Source organism: Megascapheus bottae, chromosome 26 (genome assembly GCF_031878675.1).
Source record: "Megascapheus bottae isolate mThoBot1 chromosome 26, mThoBot2.hap1, whole genome shotgun sequence".
In the NCBI taxonomy this organism is placed as follows: Eukaryota; Metazoa; Chordata; class Mammalia; order Rodentia; family Geomyidae; genus Megascapheus; species Megascapheus bottae.
Genome location: NC_143534.1, coordinates 3,095,076 through 3,113,354, shown reverse-complemented (window position 1 = coordinate 3,113,354; position 18,279 = coordinate 3,095,076). Strand labels below are relative to the sequence as shown.

The 18,279-nt window shown below is 40.9% G+C and overlaps 1 protein-coding gene across 1 annotated transcript in view; it reads right to left on the bottom strand.

Annotated features, from left to right (window-relative positions):
* Window positions 1-17,141, bottom strand: part of Chrm3 (cholinergic receptor muscarinic 3) — a 141,344-nt gene extending 124,203 nt beyond the window's left edge. The window contains exons 1-2 of the mRNA XM_090318784.1: window positions 17,077-17,141; window positions 5,265-5,367 (exon numbers count right to left, since the gene is read on the bottom strand). The gene's annotated coding sequence lies outside the window, so the exon portion shown is untranslated. The remainder of the gene's footprint in view (window positions 1-5,264; window positions 5,368-17,076) is intronic.
* Between the last annotated feature and the right edge of the window lie 1,138 nt (window positions 17,142-18,279).

Here is an 18,279-nt window from a genome sequence, read left to right as displayed (position 1 = left end):
GTGTTTGAATCACTACTGTCACGTTGGTGTCTGTCTCAAAGGCAGTTTGGGAAGGAGTATGTGGAAGCCTGTAAATATGTCAGCACTGGCATTTCTCAGAAAGCGGAAGCCTAGTATGATAGTATGTCTTCCCTCAAGAGGCCAGCTCTGGGACATCGGATACACACTTACACTATAACCACAACGCTATTCTTCTAATACACGGAATTGCTTTTAACAGATTGATGTGCAACATTACAAGGCTTAGAGGAAGATGAGTAGAAATTAATAGGTACAATTTTACCAGTATCTACGATACCTAAAATATAAAATACATTCATGCTAGTGTGGCTAAAGTGAGAACAGAATCACCAAATCTTTCATGAAAACCAATTTGGTAAAATATGGGGAAAAGGGAGACAGCATAATGCTCTAAATTTATTGGCACAGTTTGAGACAGCAATCTGGTACCTGACTGGATGACGTGAAATGGATTCCACAGCTCATGAGTATACAGACTTCTGATTATGAGGTGATAGTGCTTTATCTCTTCCTAAGTGTCTACATGCATGGCTCCAGCAGAGCTGTTTAAAGAGGTATGGAGTCTTAGATTGGACCATCGTGATATTTCAGAAATAACAACAACCATCAATAAAAGTTCTCAATAACCAAACTATTGGTGAAGGAGAAATGGGTAGGAAGCAGTCACGTCTGAACAAAATGAAGACGAGTTGTTAATAAAAAGGAAAGATTAGTTTTCTCAGCCCTTTGGCTTGGTCCAAATTCTTTAATAAGGATGCCTATGTCTTTGCTTCAGTTGAGCATACCAGATTATGTCTCTAATCTGATGAATTACCATTTTTATTACTCATTATTTCATGTATTGAGTTCATGGGTTAAGTCAGTATAATTTCTTGTGCTTATGTTTTAAATAATGAATAGATCTGAATTATTCATTGTCTCATTCACAAATATTTACTGAAACCTAGTATTGATGACACTGAGAGAATTAGTGTTTTTAAAATGAGCCACAAAATGACAAGGATAAGAAAAAAATCTCACAGAATAGCAAGTATCTACTAACAAACCTGTAGGTTTTGAGACCTGATGAATAAATATAAACAATACACATCTTCACAATCAACTAAATGCCAACACATGCACTAGAATAGAATAATCAGAAGATACATTGATGTTTTATCTTAGGTATTTTTTAAAATGAATCCTAACCAACTGTATTTCAGTTTTAAGGAAACTTTCACTAAGGAAAGGTAACAGTAAATGAAAAAAAAAGGAGAAAATGTAAGGTGATGTATGTTCAATTTAAAGTTCATTTCAGACATCATTAATTCCGTTCCCACTTGCAATCCTGAATTCAGACACTCAGGGATACAAGAAATTTACCAAAATAAAAAGGCTTTACCTTACTTGAAGAGCATTGCCTGTTCTAATGTATAATTCTACAAGCTAAGGGGCATCACTGCCTGACACCTTTCAAAGGAATTTCTGGAACGGCATGAAAAGTCTGTGACCTCATTAGCGCTCTTGCCACTGCAATAGGAACGGCACCCAGGGCCCGTCCATCCAGAGCCCAAAAGAAAGCTCAGAGCATCTCATGAACAGGTCCTGCTCTGTGGTACAGCCCTAGCGAGGCTCAGTATACATGCATCCATGTGTCTCTGAATTGCAATCCCCATTTCTATCCCCCAGTAAGGAGTTAAGAAAACAAAGCTTGAGAGACCCACGGTTTTCTAGGACTTGGGATTGCTCTGTCCAGGCCTACTTCGGTTTGAAGTTGGGTCCCCAAACACATTTGAGTTTCACTAATGAGAAGAAAATTCAGGGTAAAAAAGGTCACCATGTTCCAGGTGCTAATTTTCGACCTGTGTCACTGAGCTGGTAAAGCGTGAATGGTCTCAATGACTAGAAAGTCGTGTGGACAATTGTGTTACTTATTTTTTTTTTAAACAGAGACTGTGAGCCATGAAATGCGGATGGTTTTTGATGGAAGACAAAAGGAGTACAAGGTATGAAATAAAAGTGGATCGTGTTACATGGGAGGTAGCTAAGCTGACAGACCCTAATTCCCACCCAGCTTTAATGTAGCTTGAGTTCATTGATTTCTTTCAAAGTCTAGATTAAAGCAGCATACCCTGTACTCCAAGAGTAACTTTTCTGAGGAAACCCTTCTCATGACCTCTCCATATTCTCCTCTTCCAATGGGAAACCCAGCGTCAACTTTGGAATGTGGCCAGGAATACAAAGGAGAGACTTCCGTGGCTAAAGAAAGGATTTATATGTCACTAGGAAGAACAAAAAAGATCCACTTCTACAGCTCAAGTAAGTAACTGGATTGACATGATTTCACTGTGGAAACCAAGGTTATCTGTGTGATTGAGAAACAGCTAAGACCCTCCAACCACACACATCCATCCTGAAAATGTACCCATAGCAACTTATTTTTGCTGGGTGAATCACATGGACAGAAAGGAGGGGCATCTGGTATACCTGAGTAGCTTTGGCAGAACAGAATCTTACAGAACTGCTGAGCCGTGAAACCCTTTCGCTCCTGACAGGGAAAGAAGCTCAGACCACAGCATGGGTGGGGATTTGTACAATAGCTTCACCAAAACACTTGACCTGAGAGGAGACCAAGCTGAAAACTCTGTCAGGTGAGGCAACAGGCCAGAACTGGGAGTGGAATAAAAGCGCTCTGTTACCTACAGTAACTACTTTTATACCCACCTCTCCATCAGCTCCTACAATTTAATGCTGCAATCACTCCAGACAAAGAGAAGCCTGGATACTTTCTTGAAGTTGTACAGCAATAGTTGTTTCAACATCATGTGTATCAATTAATTTGTAGTAGAAAAACCAAGCCCTATAAAATAAAACTAAGATAAATCTGACAAGCAGGTGACCAGTTAGTTTTTGCCTTAAAACATCTGAATGTGCAAATCTGAAACCCCTTTTGCTGGATTTGTCTGAAAACCCTTGAAAAAGCACCCATTAGCTACTTCATAGCTCACTCAGAATAAAGGTGAGCTACTGTACACAGAGTGTATTTTCCTCCTCCTTCCATTTTCCCTTCCTTTTTTAACTTTCACGTTCCCTCTTTTCTTTTAGAATTAAATAATAATACTCTTCTTAAGGCCTTTTTAGAAAGCCTCCCTGAGGTGATTTTGAAGTAGCAGGGCTAGGTGTTAAGTATAAAGCTTGGTTCTCAAGCTCTGTTTTCAGCAGACTTGTGTTTTGCAAAATTAGCCTGGGCAGGGGGAGTCAGGGTAAGTTTTCCTTTTGAAAAGATGGCTTATGGCAATGGCCTACTTTTGTAAATATATCATTTTTCCAAAAGCCCTCTCTATTTCTGACACAATTTCCCCACATTTTCTTCCATCGGTATCAGTCATCTCTATAAGCAGAGTCCCCGTATGCACACACTGAGCCTTCATCAGACTCAGCCTTCCCTTCTCCCTCACTCTTCCCCCCCCTTAACCCTGGCTCCCAATCCACTCCCTGCCAGTTTTGTGGTCCATCGTCACACACACAAGACCACCTTCTCCCTCCTGCACTCAATCCACTCCCATTTGTGCCTCCAGCCCAGGCAGGACCGGGTTTACATTCCAGCCCTTGGGTGTGTTTCGTGTATGCTACTTGCTCAGAGGAGTTTCACCACGCCATTTCACACAGGCACAGCCTGCTGTGTGACTCTGTTTCCCCATCCCCACCTTCCTCATGGCTCCACAGCTCCAGTGGATTTCATTCTGCCATCTTTGTGCACAGATGTGATAAATTTCAGTAGTTTACCCTTAACACCCTCCTCTCCCTACAGTCCCCTCAGAAGTCTCACCATTACAATCATGTCACACATCCATGCACTGCCATGTGTGTTTACCTGTCTGTTGATCAATGGTGCCCACCTGGCATCCACACAGGAAAGAAAGCATGCCACCTTTGTCTTTCTGGACCTGCTTACTTCTCTTAATGTGATGATTTCTAATTCTATGCATTTCATCTCATCCGATCCAACGAGAATAGCCCTGATTAAGAATATGAGCAACAAGTAATGCCAGCAGGGGAGTGGGGAGAAGGAACCCGTACATACTGTTGATGGAAAGATTATCTGCTACAAACACTATGGAGTACTCAAGAAAAAAAAGAATGAAACCAAAAAACAGAACTAGCCAGTCACCCCCACAATCCATTCGAGAACATTCTTCAAAGGAATCTAAGTTAGGATATACCAGACACATGAGAGCTGTGTTCACTGCAGCATTATTCATAATAGCCAAGCTATGGAGTCAGTCAACATGCCCTACAACTGATGAATGGATCAATGGATCAAGAATATATAATTATGTCTATGCATATATATAATATACATATATACATCCACACACCTACCTCCTCACACACATTATACATAGATAACACACTATGGATTTATTCAGTCATAAAGAAAAATGAAATTATATATGGCAATATTTTTAAAATTGAATAAAAGCCATCAGTAAATCTTTTGATAACCTTTTTTCATATCATAAACATAGATAATGAATGCACAGGTATTATATAAAAGGTATAGTAAAATAATCACCTACACACAACTGACAAAAAAGCTTATCTATCATCTACTGTAAACACAGTGCTCATCTAAATAATGTGACACAGAAGGCAAACACCTACATATTCATATTTATATATTTTTAGAATACAATTCATAAAATACTCTTCAAGAAGTTGCATATTTTTGTCATTTTATAGCATGTGGAAAATTATCACAAAATCTTAGCCAATCATGATTTGTTCAAGAGGTTATTTTGTCTCTAGTGGTGTACTCAGTGTTCTCTTGGTTTGAACTCATTATTTTTGCTGGTGGTCCTAGGGAGAGCCTGACACATTTGTGGTATGGTTTTTGAACAGATACTAAACTTAGGGAAACTGCCAGAGTACCCACCTTATTTAATACATTTGACTTTGACGGTTTTGTAGAGACATACCATTTTCAGAACTACATGGGCATGGAACTGATGAGATTGTTCTTGTCTTTGGAATGGCTGGAATCTTGACTTGTGCTTGCTATGTAACTAAGAAAACGAAATGGGTCTTCAGAAGTCCCAGTGCCAGGCTAGAAAGCTATTTAAGCAGAAAGATAAAGGCCATCTCCTACCCATGATTTTCACCCTTTCGAGCACATTCCATTCTTGGTAGTCAACTGGGACTCAATATACACCATGATTCCATACCCATGTTGGTGGCTAGATATGTACTGAAGGTCCCCTTACCTGTTCTAGGTCGGATCGTCAAACCAAACCACCGTCTCAAGGACTGTGCTGTCTGCTGAACTTTCCTTGTAGACAGAACCTGGGTGCCATGCCCCAGAGAAAGCTGACAAGCAAACACATGAAAAAGGAGTAAATGCCTTGAGCATTATTTAAAAAAAAAGACTAACTACAATACTTAGATCATACATTGGGATATGGAATTGTAGATAAAATGACAGGAATAGGTGGAGATTTACCTCAGCACTTTCTGAATGTTAAGACAAAAAGAAATGATGCTACCCTTCCATCCACATTCCACTCTTGGGACATTGAACTGGGCTCTGTCCCTTAACTTTACCACTTGAGCCACACCTCCATTTCTGGGGCTTTTGTTGTTGTTGTTGTTAACTGGAGTTAAGAGCCATTTAGGCTTTCCTGTCCAGGCTGGCTTTGAACCACAATTCTCAGGTCTCAGCTTCCTGAGCTAAGACTATAGGTGTGAGCCTTTTTTTTTTACTTTTAAATTCTAAAACTGGAACTGCTTTGAACATTTCTTTTGCAGTTATTTTTCATCATGAAGTCTTGCAATAGACTTCAAATTTCCTTACTTTCATGAAAGAATGTAGAGATTTATACTGTCAATGTTTATCCTATTGAGAAACCACATGTTTGGCAGCCTTTTCTAATACTTACAGAAGGAATTATTTTGTTTTTAAAGATAGTGACTGATTTAAAAGGAAGTTCCTCCTATATGTTCTCTCAAAGCAGAAAATAATGTCCAGCCAACAGTAAAAAAACAACGCGCAGCAAACAGACACCAGGGTAGGACAGACAGTAAACAAATGGCTGCAAACCCTCACATTCAGCTTCCAGAAACTTCTGGTGTAAGTACTGGTTTATAAAAGCAATTATCATCACAGGAAGCCAGCTAGCTGTTCTTACATAGAATTTAACATATTGAAAATTAAGCTAAGGTATTGCCCTGAAACCAAATCCTAGAAACAGAAAAGTTAAAATGCCTCAAGAAAACACATTTTCCACAAGGAGATGTGGGTTCAAGATTTAAAGGAGAAATGGGGTTATCCACAGCGCTCCAGTATGAGTAATTCATGAGAGGGGAAAATGTTTCTTTTGAGCATCCGTCCCATTTGACTGCTTGAACATTGGTGGAAATGATTTGACTACAGGTTTGTTTTCAAATCGAATTTGATACTTGATTCCCAGAGATTGGGTCTTAGGGATGCTGACTCTGAACATAAATTCTGAAAAAAGAAAATGGGTGCAATAGAACACTGCGTGCCAAAAAGACCTTGAATGGATAATTCATTCAAGAAGTCTGGGTCTACGAGGCAGTGACAGAAGGCTGTGGAAGTAGTAACTGCCTGTGTGACCACTCTGGGTCTGGTGAACTCACAGATTGTCCCCACAGTCCTGGAAAGCAAGGACTACTGAAACCTAAACTACATATAAATGGCTTTTTTTTTTACCAATTAAGTGTACTAATGTTCAAACAGCAAGCCATACTTTTAATTTTTAATCGTCATCGCCATTGAAGAAATCCAAATAAAGGCAAAAATGATAGGGAGGAACGACAATCAGAAATAATGACAAACATGGATGAGGGGACAATATGAAAAAGAATCAATTAATTTTGTGGTCTTACTATATACACTATTGCATCACCATTGTAAACCACACCCAGATTAAATGCCTTTAAAGATATTCATATGTGTGGACCTGGAAATCCTACTCTGAAGAAATAGAAAATAAGATTACAGTGCTATCTAAGAGCAGCCATCTCCTCAGTCTGTACCAGATTCTCCTGTCACATCCCCTGCACCCATCTGAGGGAAATAGCTGAGTCTTTCTCTACTTCTTCTTTCTTTGCTTTAAGACATCAAGCTACATCACTAGCATCGGGTCCTCCATCTTTGTCAGTTGCCAAGTAGGAAAAATAAAGATGTTTTCGGTGGCACTCATTCCTGAAGGAATGAGTGTCTGTTATCTGTCCTGTCCATGTAGCTCTCTGTTGGGAGTTCAGTCGTGTGTCCAGGAGGGCAGAGAAGAGACTGACGTGTCTGATGCAGTTTTGAGCTCCATTGTTAGATTTTTCTTCTAATTATTTTTTGGTAAGAAACAGGAAACAATTTGACTTGACTTTGCCTGACCTTTTGGCCTACAAAAACACTAAGGCAGGCTGACATTTCAGCTACCAAGTATGCAGCTGCATAATCACGGGGGTCTGAGAGACCTTACTATACTTGGTTCAGATCTTGAATTCCTTTTGAGACCAAGACAATGGAACTTATAATTAGCAAACCACCATAAATCTTGGAGTATGACACATGAATGGGACTCTTCCTTTTTCTCCTTCCCTTTTCAGGGACATAAAAATAGAACATGTAAGTATATTTGAACTTCCACTCACATACCAACTTTAATAAAAACATAGCTGAAGATGGAGCTTGGGATAAGAGGAGGTCCAAGTGTAAAGTGAATGGGTTTTTGTGTCTCGGCATATTGAGACATCTTGTGGATATGAAGAGGGCAATCCTGTCAAAAAGGCATTTATTTCACATTGTCTATTCCTTTCTATCTCTAGAACTGACATCCCTTCTGACTCATGAGAGTTGTCTTCAAGGACTCCTAGAAGAGGCCTGAAACCAAGTAGAACCATGCATCTCTGTCTGTCTGTCTGCCTGTCTGTCTGTTTATGTATAAATCCATCCATCCATCCATCCATCCATCCATCCATCCATCTGCTGGCCCATCTGCCCATCCATCATCTATCTACCCAATGGATGGATAGATAATGGTATCTGTCTATTATCTATCCATCAACCCACTGTCATCTATCAAATATCGACTGATCACCTGTCTATTATATATCCATCTATGTATCTCTCTAACCACACATCATCTATCTACCTTCCTATCAAGTATTTATCAATCATATGTACATATGTATGTATCATGTCAATCCATCAACATATCAAATATCTATCAATCATTTATCAATCATCTATCCATCTATTATCATACATATTAAGTTCTATCAATCATCTATCTATCTATCTATCTATCTATCTATCTATCTATCCATCACCCATCTTTCTTTTTTTTGTTGTTGTTGGTTGTAGGGCTTGAACTCTGGGCCTGGGGCAGTGTCCCTAAGCTTTTCAGCTCAAGGCTACCACCCTACCCCTTGAGCCATAATGCCACTTCTAGTTTTCTGGTGGTTAATTGGAGATGAGTCTCATGGACTTTAGTGCCTGGGCTGGTTCTGAACCTCGATCCTCAGATCTCAGCCTCCTGAGTAGCTAGGATTACAGCCACCGCACCCACCATCATCCATCTTTGGGTTGTGGATTTTCCTATAGGTCCTGCAGCATCGCACATAGTCCAGAGTCAGCCAGTCCTTCCATGCGTCACGCCCAGGCTCTCCTTTCCACACTCCTGTGGCTCTTTGGCTCTTCCTGTGTGCTGTTGCATAAAGCAAGGATTAACTGAACTCAAGCACTAGTCGGTCTCATCACTTAGATGGCTACAAAGGAAGGTGGTGTATATACAGAGTGGATACCCTGGAGAAAGAAAGAGCTCATATCTAGTGGGGGAATGAGAAGGAAAGAAGAATAAGACTTTATGCAATTCAGGACAATGCTGCAATTTAAAACTGGAAAGGTGTTTATTTCTTGGGCTTCACATTTAGTATTTTCAGGTTACTTAAGGGAAATTAGGAGAGTGGGGAAATTAGGAAAGGAACACTCAAGGTCATTTACATGGACTCATGACCTGCCTTTTCCTATTCTTCCTCCAATCTAGTCATCTGGAGTTTCATCTTATGTTTATGTGCTTAATTTTACCTTTAAGTGTGAGTTTCTTCCTTCTTGTTGCTAGATAAAATGAAAACAATGTTGACACATCCCTTAGAAGACGAGATTTGTGTGTGTGTGTGTGTGTGTGGTCAAAAGTCCATTTGCAGAGACCTCTATCCCTGAGAAGGCAACCAATTTCCTCTCCTTCCTGTTCACAGTGAGAGTTTCCTTCCTATCCACAGAGGCTTCTTTGTGGACTGAATTTAGTTGGGCTTCCCAGAACTTTATTCCCAAGTAGGCCGTGACCTTCATTCTTGTAACAAGAATCCTGCCAAATTAGCTTATTAATAATGCTCTACACCTTTGATATCTCTCTATCTGCTTTCATTCCTCCTCTCCACATCCCCGGGAGACATGCGGTTCCAGGGGCTGCCTTCGGCAATGTACCCTCTTGAATAATTCTCTACCCACAGACTCTCTTTGGCAATAAACCCCCAGCCGCCCAACGTTGGATGAGGAATTGAGCCCAGTTTCATTGCAAGGTCTCTCTGACCCTGCTGTGGTGGTTCTCAACAGGATTCGCTTTCACCACCATACTATCCAGCTCTGTTTTCCTCTTTGATGCTATCAAAGTGGAGGTGGCACTGCCGCTCCTGTGCCCCGAGGCTCATGACAAACGAGGTGGCTTCATTCTTTAGCCTCTCATCTGAAGATGATGCTAATTGGGAAAACCGGCCTGAAAACCAGATCGCTCCTGACCCGGTACCAAACCACCTTTGGGACCATTTCACTCAGCTGACGCTACCCTCCCCTGCTACTGGAGGGAATGAGGCTCTGAGAGGTAAAAGGACGGCCACAATGACATGGAAGTAGAAGTAATGCCTCTTGGTGAGAGATTATTACAACTACTGAGAGGTTCATGCCTGAAGCTAAATTTCTTGTCTTTTCTTCTCCCTTTCAAGGTCGGGTCAGGGTTGAGATGGCAACAGAAAAGATAACTTTTCTTCCTATTTTATTTGGTCCTATCCAGCCCAAGAGAAATAATGAAAACAGCTAACATTTATTCACTGCTTTCTAAATCCAAGCATTATACCACATGTTATGATTTATTTCTCAAAATTTCCTTCTTATGCTTAAAATCTTGTTAGTTGTTCCCTTAGGCCCATCCATTTTCCTGCATATGACATAGTATCGTTTTTCTTTCTGGTTAAGTAAAACCCCCACTGTGTACTTTCTTTATCTACCCATCCATTTATGGGCATGTAGGCTGACTGAACAGTGAACATTATGACCAGTGCAGCGATAAGCACGGCTTCACATGTACCTAAAGTAAAATGACCTTGGATACGTTGTTATACACCCAGAGGTGCTGCTGCTGGATCACAGGATGCCCTAGTTTTGATTTAGTGAAGAACTTGGCTAGTGGCCTCCATAGTGGCTAGTCTTACATTGCACTCACAATCTGTAAGCATTCTTTGTCCATTATCCTGTACAGCAGGGTGGGCCCTGACCCCTGAGCATCACATTTGGAGACACTCACAGAGAACTGCTGCCTGTACCAGAGGCCTTGGAGCGGACGGAGGAGCCAGAGAATCAGAGGACGTGGTCTAGAATCTACAGTAAGAGGCGCAAAGGCCGGACTGGGTTGCTGGAGAGGACAGCTGCCCACTCTCATCTGCCTTCACTTGAAGCTGAGGATCCACTAATCACTTTCTTAAAATCTGGGCCATGGGGCCCTGCCAGGTCCTATGCAGCGCAGTCTAGTTTCACAGCAGTGCAGTCCATCTCAGCTTCACCTGGAGAAGTGCACAAACTCAGCTCGCCCCAGCCCTTGTCAACCAGCATCTGTCCTGTGTCACGTACACACACTCATGGTAGGAAGCCACGCATCACAGGGCCACTTCTGGACCTCTTTGACTATGACCCACTCCAAGAGGCATAGCACAAAGAGCCTGGTTCCTTTGAAACCAGTTTCTTATACCCATGTCCCTGTAATTGCTTGCCCAAGACTTCAGAGTGTACTCACATAAAAGGTATCTAGTGAAAAGGTATCTTTTCACCAGACTTAGCTCCCTATGCAAGAGGCAACCAGGTCACAGGTTAAGTGTGTGGCTGTGCGTTTAAATTCCTGTTTCAAGGGTGAAGCCTGCGAGGACTGAGCCAACTAGAGAGGGATGTGGACCAACAATCTCAAATTCTACTGTTATTCCAGGTCCCTTAGATGTTTAAGCTTGAGCACAGTTTCAGTCTATTTCCCAAGTTATGTGCTGGTAGAGGGTATTATAAATGAATCCATACTTTCTAGAACAATTTAAAATACTTCAGGCAAAAAAAGTGAGGTTGGATGGACATGGTGGTTTATATCTGTAATCCCAAATACATGGGAGGCTCGTGGTTCAAGGCCAATTCAGGTGAAAAGTTTGTGAGACTCCCTTCTCAAGCAACATCTGGGCATGTGGTACATGCCTGTCATCTGAGCTGCATGGGAGACTGGTATCAGGAAGACTGCAATTCCAAGCCAGCCCAGGGACAGACATTTGTGAGACTCCATCCCTACTAAAGCTGAGCACAGTGGTGTGTGCCTGTCCTCTCAGGTACAACGTGAAAGGCAAGAAAATAGGAGGGCTATGGTCAAGGTGCAGGTTAGGTCAGACATGAGACCCTATCTCAAAATAACCAGTGCAATAAAGGCCTGGGGTTGGAGGAATGGCTCCGTGGTAAAGTATCTCCTTAACCAGCACAAAGCCTGGAGTCCAACCCCAGGGCTGCAAAAAGAAAAAAAAAGTTTGGCTAGATTATAAAATCATCTGTTTTATCCCAAAGGAGTCTCTATATTATATCTGTCAACAAAGAGAAGTAATAGTTCTTGGCTTTGTGTCTAAATATAATATTAATTGGAGGAATCTTCTGAATGGCTCTGAAATAGGCACCCCTACTTCAGATTAACCTATTGGTTCCTCCAAATTACCCCACAGAAAGTGATTCTCAGAGGCCACTGATTCCTCAGTGAAATCACTGACCCGAGATGACAGGTCAGCTCTGTGTATCCATCTGATAGTAGAAGATTCCCCGTGAATTTATGCCTCCCATTAAGACATGAGAGACAGAGTATTCATAAATTCTATGCTGTGCTCTTCCTCATACTTTTTATTTTTTTTCTTCCTTGGCCAAGAAGGCACCCAAAGTTTCTTTTTCATAAAACTATCTAGACACACCAAAATCTAACTGCATTTGCCAGTGTGTCACACGAGTATCACAAATCTTCCGTGCACAGGAGAGCCAGAGGCTGAGAAGCAGGTGCCTAGCTGGATGGGATGGACAGAGGGAGGCTGGAAAAAAGCAGAGCAGGCATGCTGGGGGAGTTCTACCCTGTCAGACCTCTGCACCACAGATCTCTGCTATTTCCAATTTTTATAAAAGAGTAGATGCCCTTCCTTTGTTCCTTTCAAAACCATACTTCTCCCCTCCCTAGATCAGCTTCAAATTAAAAAAAAATTTCCCCAACATACAATTACCATTTTCCAAAGCCCCCAGAGTACTGTCAATGTGACTGAAATCAGAATGTAAATATTTTATAAACAGCTGTCAAGTTGCAATTGGCAGAAAACAAAAGTCCCCGGCTTGCTGTAATCTAACCAGGAGACTACAGCAGCTAATTGACAGATAAGACAGTTTCCCGGTTTCCATTTACCCGTCAGTGTCTGCGAGGTGTTAAGCATGGTGAGCCAGCGTGCAGTCATTGTGACAGGTGACACAGAGGTGGGGTGAGGGCTGGCAGTGGAGAGATGGTGCTGGCAGGCCACATCTCACTCCCTCCAACTTGTGGGGTCTCTGATTGACTCAAGAATGCCACCAAGGCTCTGCTATCACGGACATTATACTAAGACACAATTTTGTTCTTCGAAGTTCAACAAGTCATCTTTATTTTTCTGGGGACAGATATCTGCTTTCACCAAAATTCCTGACCGCTGGGCCAGGGTTTTCTGCAGTCTCTCCACTGCCATCTGCCTCTCTGTCTTCTTCTTTTTTTTTACACTATGTTTTTCCTTTCCTCCCCACCTAATAAATAGATATGTGAGGAGACACATAGTATAGCTTAGTTTCTTTCAGGATATTTAGCTCATAGTAATTACTTTCTCTTTCCTTTCACAATTATTGTTATTAACATATATGAAATATAAAAATGAGGCTTATTTTAATGATATTTCTATACAGTCGACACAATATGATATACTTTGATCATACATATGCCTTTTACTACTCTTTCTACTTTATCTTTTCCATAATCCCTTCTTCTTTAACTATCCTGCAAAAATTTTATATGACCTTGTGATCTTTATATTCTTTATGACCTTTCCATAGGTACGTTTAATGTATTCTGATCATATTTTCTCCATTCTTTTCTCCCTCCCATCTCCCTGGTTTCCATCAAATAATCAGGAACTCACATTTATGTCTTTTATTTTTGCAATCTAGATTCCCTATGTGGGAGGAATATGGTAATATTTGTCTTTTGGAGTCTGGCTAATTTTAATTAACGTGATAATTTCCAGTCTTACCTGCTTTGCTGCAACTGATTTTACCCTTTAAGGATGAGAAATTCCCCATGTGTGTATTTGTATATATATATATATGTTATATATATGTGTGTGTATACATATATATGTGTGTGCATATATATTCCATTTTTATATGTTCATCTGCTGATAGACATCTAAGAAGATTCTAAAGTTGGGTAGTATAATGAGTAGTCCAAAAACCATTGGCATGCAGATTCTTCTACTGCATGTTGGTAGAAGTACATTTCTTTGAAAATCATTGTTCTGACTTACATTCACTTATTCAATAAGTACTGGTAGTCTCTCACAAGAAATAGGTGTGTTTGAGCAGTAAACAGGCAAACAAACAAAACCCCACAAGCCCTACCCTATAACACCTTTTAGAATATCGCAGTGAGCAACAACAGATTAAAAGTGGATGTGGCAGGGCTCCTCACATCTCTTTCAACTCTTCAAGCTCTATGTGCAAGCGTTTTGTCAACAAGATGTCTTTTAAGCCGCAATAAAAATAACATGTAGAGTCATTAAGGAAAAGGAGCCATGGGTGTGTGAGACAGGGACTGACTCAGAGGAGTGGCATGAACCAGGGGAAGGCAGCCTGCCTCAGGATCGACGACAAAAGGAAGAGAAAGAGGAGAGAATTTCAAGAAGAAAAGGTGAAGAGGTGGAGGAGGAGGAAGGATGGAGAAGAAGAGGAGGGGGAATAAGAGAAGAAGGCAATAAGGAGGAGGAAGAGGAGGAAGAGGTGAAGAAGAGGAGGAGGAAGAGAAGGAGGAGGGAGAGAAGGAAGGGGAGGAGAATGGGAAGAGGAAGGATGGAGAAGAGGAGAGGGAGTAAGAGAAGAAGGCAATAAGGAGGAAGAGGAGTAAGAGGTGAAGAGGAGGATGAAGAGGAGGAGGAGGAAGAGGACAAGGAAGAGGAAGAGGAGGAAGCAGAGGAGGAGGAGGAGGAAAAAAAAGACAGGGAGCTGGGTCATTGTAAAAGGAAAAGCATCATAGAAAGGACATGTAGAAACTCGATCATGTTAGATATGTTAAGCTTTGGTAATGCATTTGGGTTACTACACATAATGGAAAGGACCAGAAGGTCTGAGCAGAGCTCATACAGATTTAGCTGGATATTCCAGGGTTTCCCAGTGCAAGTGGGATAAGCATGGAATGTCTGGTGGAAGCCAGCTGACACCAGGGTAAGATGTCCTTGTCTACTAAAGGCAGGTCATTACAAAAGCGACCAGAGACCTGGACCAGATATGGGGGTTCAGGACCACACCAGGCACTGGGAGGTGGCAGTAGGAAGACTGTGGTCTGAGACTTGTCCCAGGAAAAGTGTGAGGCCCTACCTGAAATACCAGCGTAGAAAGAGCTGGGTGCATGACTCTAATGGTGGAATGTCTGGTGTGAGCCTTCTTAGTACCAAACCTCAGTATCACCAAAGGAGGGGCCGAAGGAGAGGGGTTAAAAGAGAGGAAGGAAAGAGACGGCAAAGAAGGGAAAGCAGGAGGAGAGGGAGAGAAAAATGAAGACAGGAGATGAAAGAGGTAGGGATGGGAGAGGGAGAGGAGCGTAGGAGAGAGGAAGGAGATGGTGAGGAGAGGAGGGAAGACAGAAGATTCACAATATACTTAGAAGGAAGTGAAATGACAAGAACAGACAATTTTAGATTCCATGGTCAAAAGAAAAAAAGGCTAATAAATATAAGAACATTTCTTTATAGTTTCCAAAGAGGAGCAAAGGGGTTATTTTGCATCATGGCACGTCAGGCCATATTAACCCTTCAATTTACAAATAAAGAGAAAGCGTTTAGAGAGGTGAAGTGGTGATTTTTTTTAATGTTACCAAAGATTAGAGCTATCACCCGAACTTCAGGTCAATTATTTTCCAGCCCAAGGACTTTTTCCATTATCCAGAAACTTTCCCTGGACCAAATTCTGTACCTCACTTGATGCCTGGAAAGATACTTTTTTGGGGAAAGGGATTTCATTATATAACATATTTTATCTTCATGTTTCTCAGAATCCAATCAGTACAGGTGTGTGTGGGGGGGGAATGGAGATGGTTAGAAAATATTAAGATTGTAGTTTAAAATCTGAGTTTCGGTGGCAGCCTTTTAAAATTTTAATTTTGAAGAAGAAACTATGAAATAGGATGCAAAGTATTAATGTTTCTTTCACATGCTTTCAAAGGCAATTCTAATGCATCCTGATTATTCCAAACCGGAAGCTGCCTTTCCATTATTTTTTAACTCCACAGAGGAAAAGGCTCCGTTCAAGCTGTCACATATAATCAGCCACAGCACCATTCAGACACAACCCGCATCCAGGTACCAGCACAAAGGCAAAGACAACCAACAGAGACAAGCTCACACCTCGCCCACACCACTTACTAACACGCTCAGTTCCTTCATACATAACACATAGCACAAAGTCCTCAACTTGACAGTTGTGCTGTGAAGAGTAAGCAAGCCGTGGGCATGCGTTGAGCCCGCTGCCCAGGTATGAGGGCCTCTGAATCAGCTGGGCCACCAGGATCTGAGAGTTAGATGACCCAGTGTCCAAGACTGGACACAGATGCATCTCAGGCTACAGGACGTAAGATAGGTTGCTTTTCATTGCTCATGTTCACTTTAATCTTCTGTTAAGTGTAAGTTGGGTGTTGTGATTGACAGGTAGGAAGGAAAGAGAATATTTCCCCTTGAAATTCAAGAAGAGAAACTCATTGGCTGGGACTAGGTCACCAGAAAAGATGACAGGTTTTTGAACTAAATGGTTTGCCTGTCCAGCACAGCACCAGGATTTTGCCCCGAGAAAGAAGGGTAGATTGGTCTAGGGTAACTGAATTTCTCTTTTTGCCAAGTATTATTAATAATAACTAATATCGAAAAGGAATTGTGGTTTTTCAGAATTGTTGCTGTTTCTTAATGTTCACAAGTAGATTGTAGAGAGCCATCTGAACAAAGATTTTTCTGGCAAATATCATGTAATCCTTCTATTAATTACAATAATAAATATATGAAAAAAAATAAAATACTGAAAGCTTGAAAAAAAAGAGATAATTCTTAAGCTTATAAGATCTAAAGAAGCTAAGGTGTCCAATATATATGCTAATAATTCAAATATTTCACATCATGAAAAAATCCTACCTTCCTAATATTAAGATATAAAAAATATTTGAAATTAAGTCAGCTTATCTGAGTTTTTAATAAGCATGCCTGCATTATAATTTTGAATCTGATATGCAATGGAATCTTCCATTTACCATTACTGTTTACCCTTACATTGTTAAAACACAAAAACATTGAGCATGACTATAATTTGTATGAAGATGGACATGGAAAAAAATTGTGACTTGTGTTGTAAAAACAACCCAACATGCGCCTTTTTCTTATTAATCTAATCTTACAGATTAAGCCCTCAACTGTTTTTACCAAACAAAAAACTCCACAAGAAAAAAGGCCTTTTACCTTATTGTATCTTAGCTGAAGTTCTGGATATCAGTTGTTTGGCTCCTCATCAGAATGTAGGCACTAGAAGAGAAGGAGAAATCAGAGTTAACCACAGCCAGAATCCTGGGAAAAGAGTCAGTAGGTTACATAGGATGATTTAAGTCAATGTAAAAACAAAGATCAAAGGATTTCTGGCTATGATAGATAGATATGATAGGTACCCAACTATACCATTACTTTGTATAACCAATAGGGCACAAGGGTGTAGAGAGGTAAAAGAAATACTATATATATTTATATTCCTATATATATATATTTCCTCAGTTTATAGCCACAGTATTTGTACCTGCCTAAGCTCAGACTGTAAGACAGAGATTCAGCATGTGTGAAAGGGAGGAAACAGAGACAGTTCTTAGTCCTTAGTTTTGATGTGGCTGCCCTGACACCAGGACAATGATGACCTCCCAGGCATTCTTGGTGACCTCACCCTCCATTCTTTCTGCTAGTTGTGACACTGTCATGAGCAAGACTGAAACAGATGGAAAATGATCTCTCCCAAGATTTGGGCAAAACTGTAACAGAATTACATTTTCCTTGGTGTTTAAGTACCATCCTTGGCCATAGGGCCTGGCCCTGGGCTGGAATACATGCCTGCATTAGGAGAAAATAACAGTATTAGAGAGGTACAGAAACATTTCTGAGTTCATTAATAGTTTTGTACAGAAATTCTCCATCTGTCCATGTCTGCCCCATCACAGTGCCCATAACCTATGGAGAAGATGAAAACAGCCATGAAGTGTGCACATGGAGACTACTACCTGCCAAGACCCTCCTTATGCCTGGCACAGAAGTCCTGGATAGACCTTACTTCCTAACCTCCATAATACAACTGCATCTGGTGATGTAGAAGCCTTGAACTTTCAGGCTGGCCATTAGAAAGGTTGCTTTTCCTTAAAGCTGTTCTCAAAATTCTTAGAGGCTCTTTCTAATTATTTTGAGCATGCACATTCCTCTTATCTCTAGAAAGATGCAGACTATTTGAGCTGTTGTTTTGCCATGTAAGTGGATTAAGTGAATTCGTAGCCATCTGATTTAGATAGAAGCAAGCCTACTCGCAGTCTTGAAATAAGTAAGCTTAATTGACTAATTTTAACTTCTTACATTCGGCTGAAATTAGATTCTGGACTCAGGGATAATCTGAAATATTCCTTTTTTTAAATT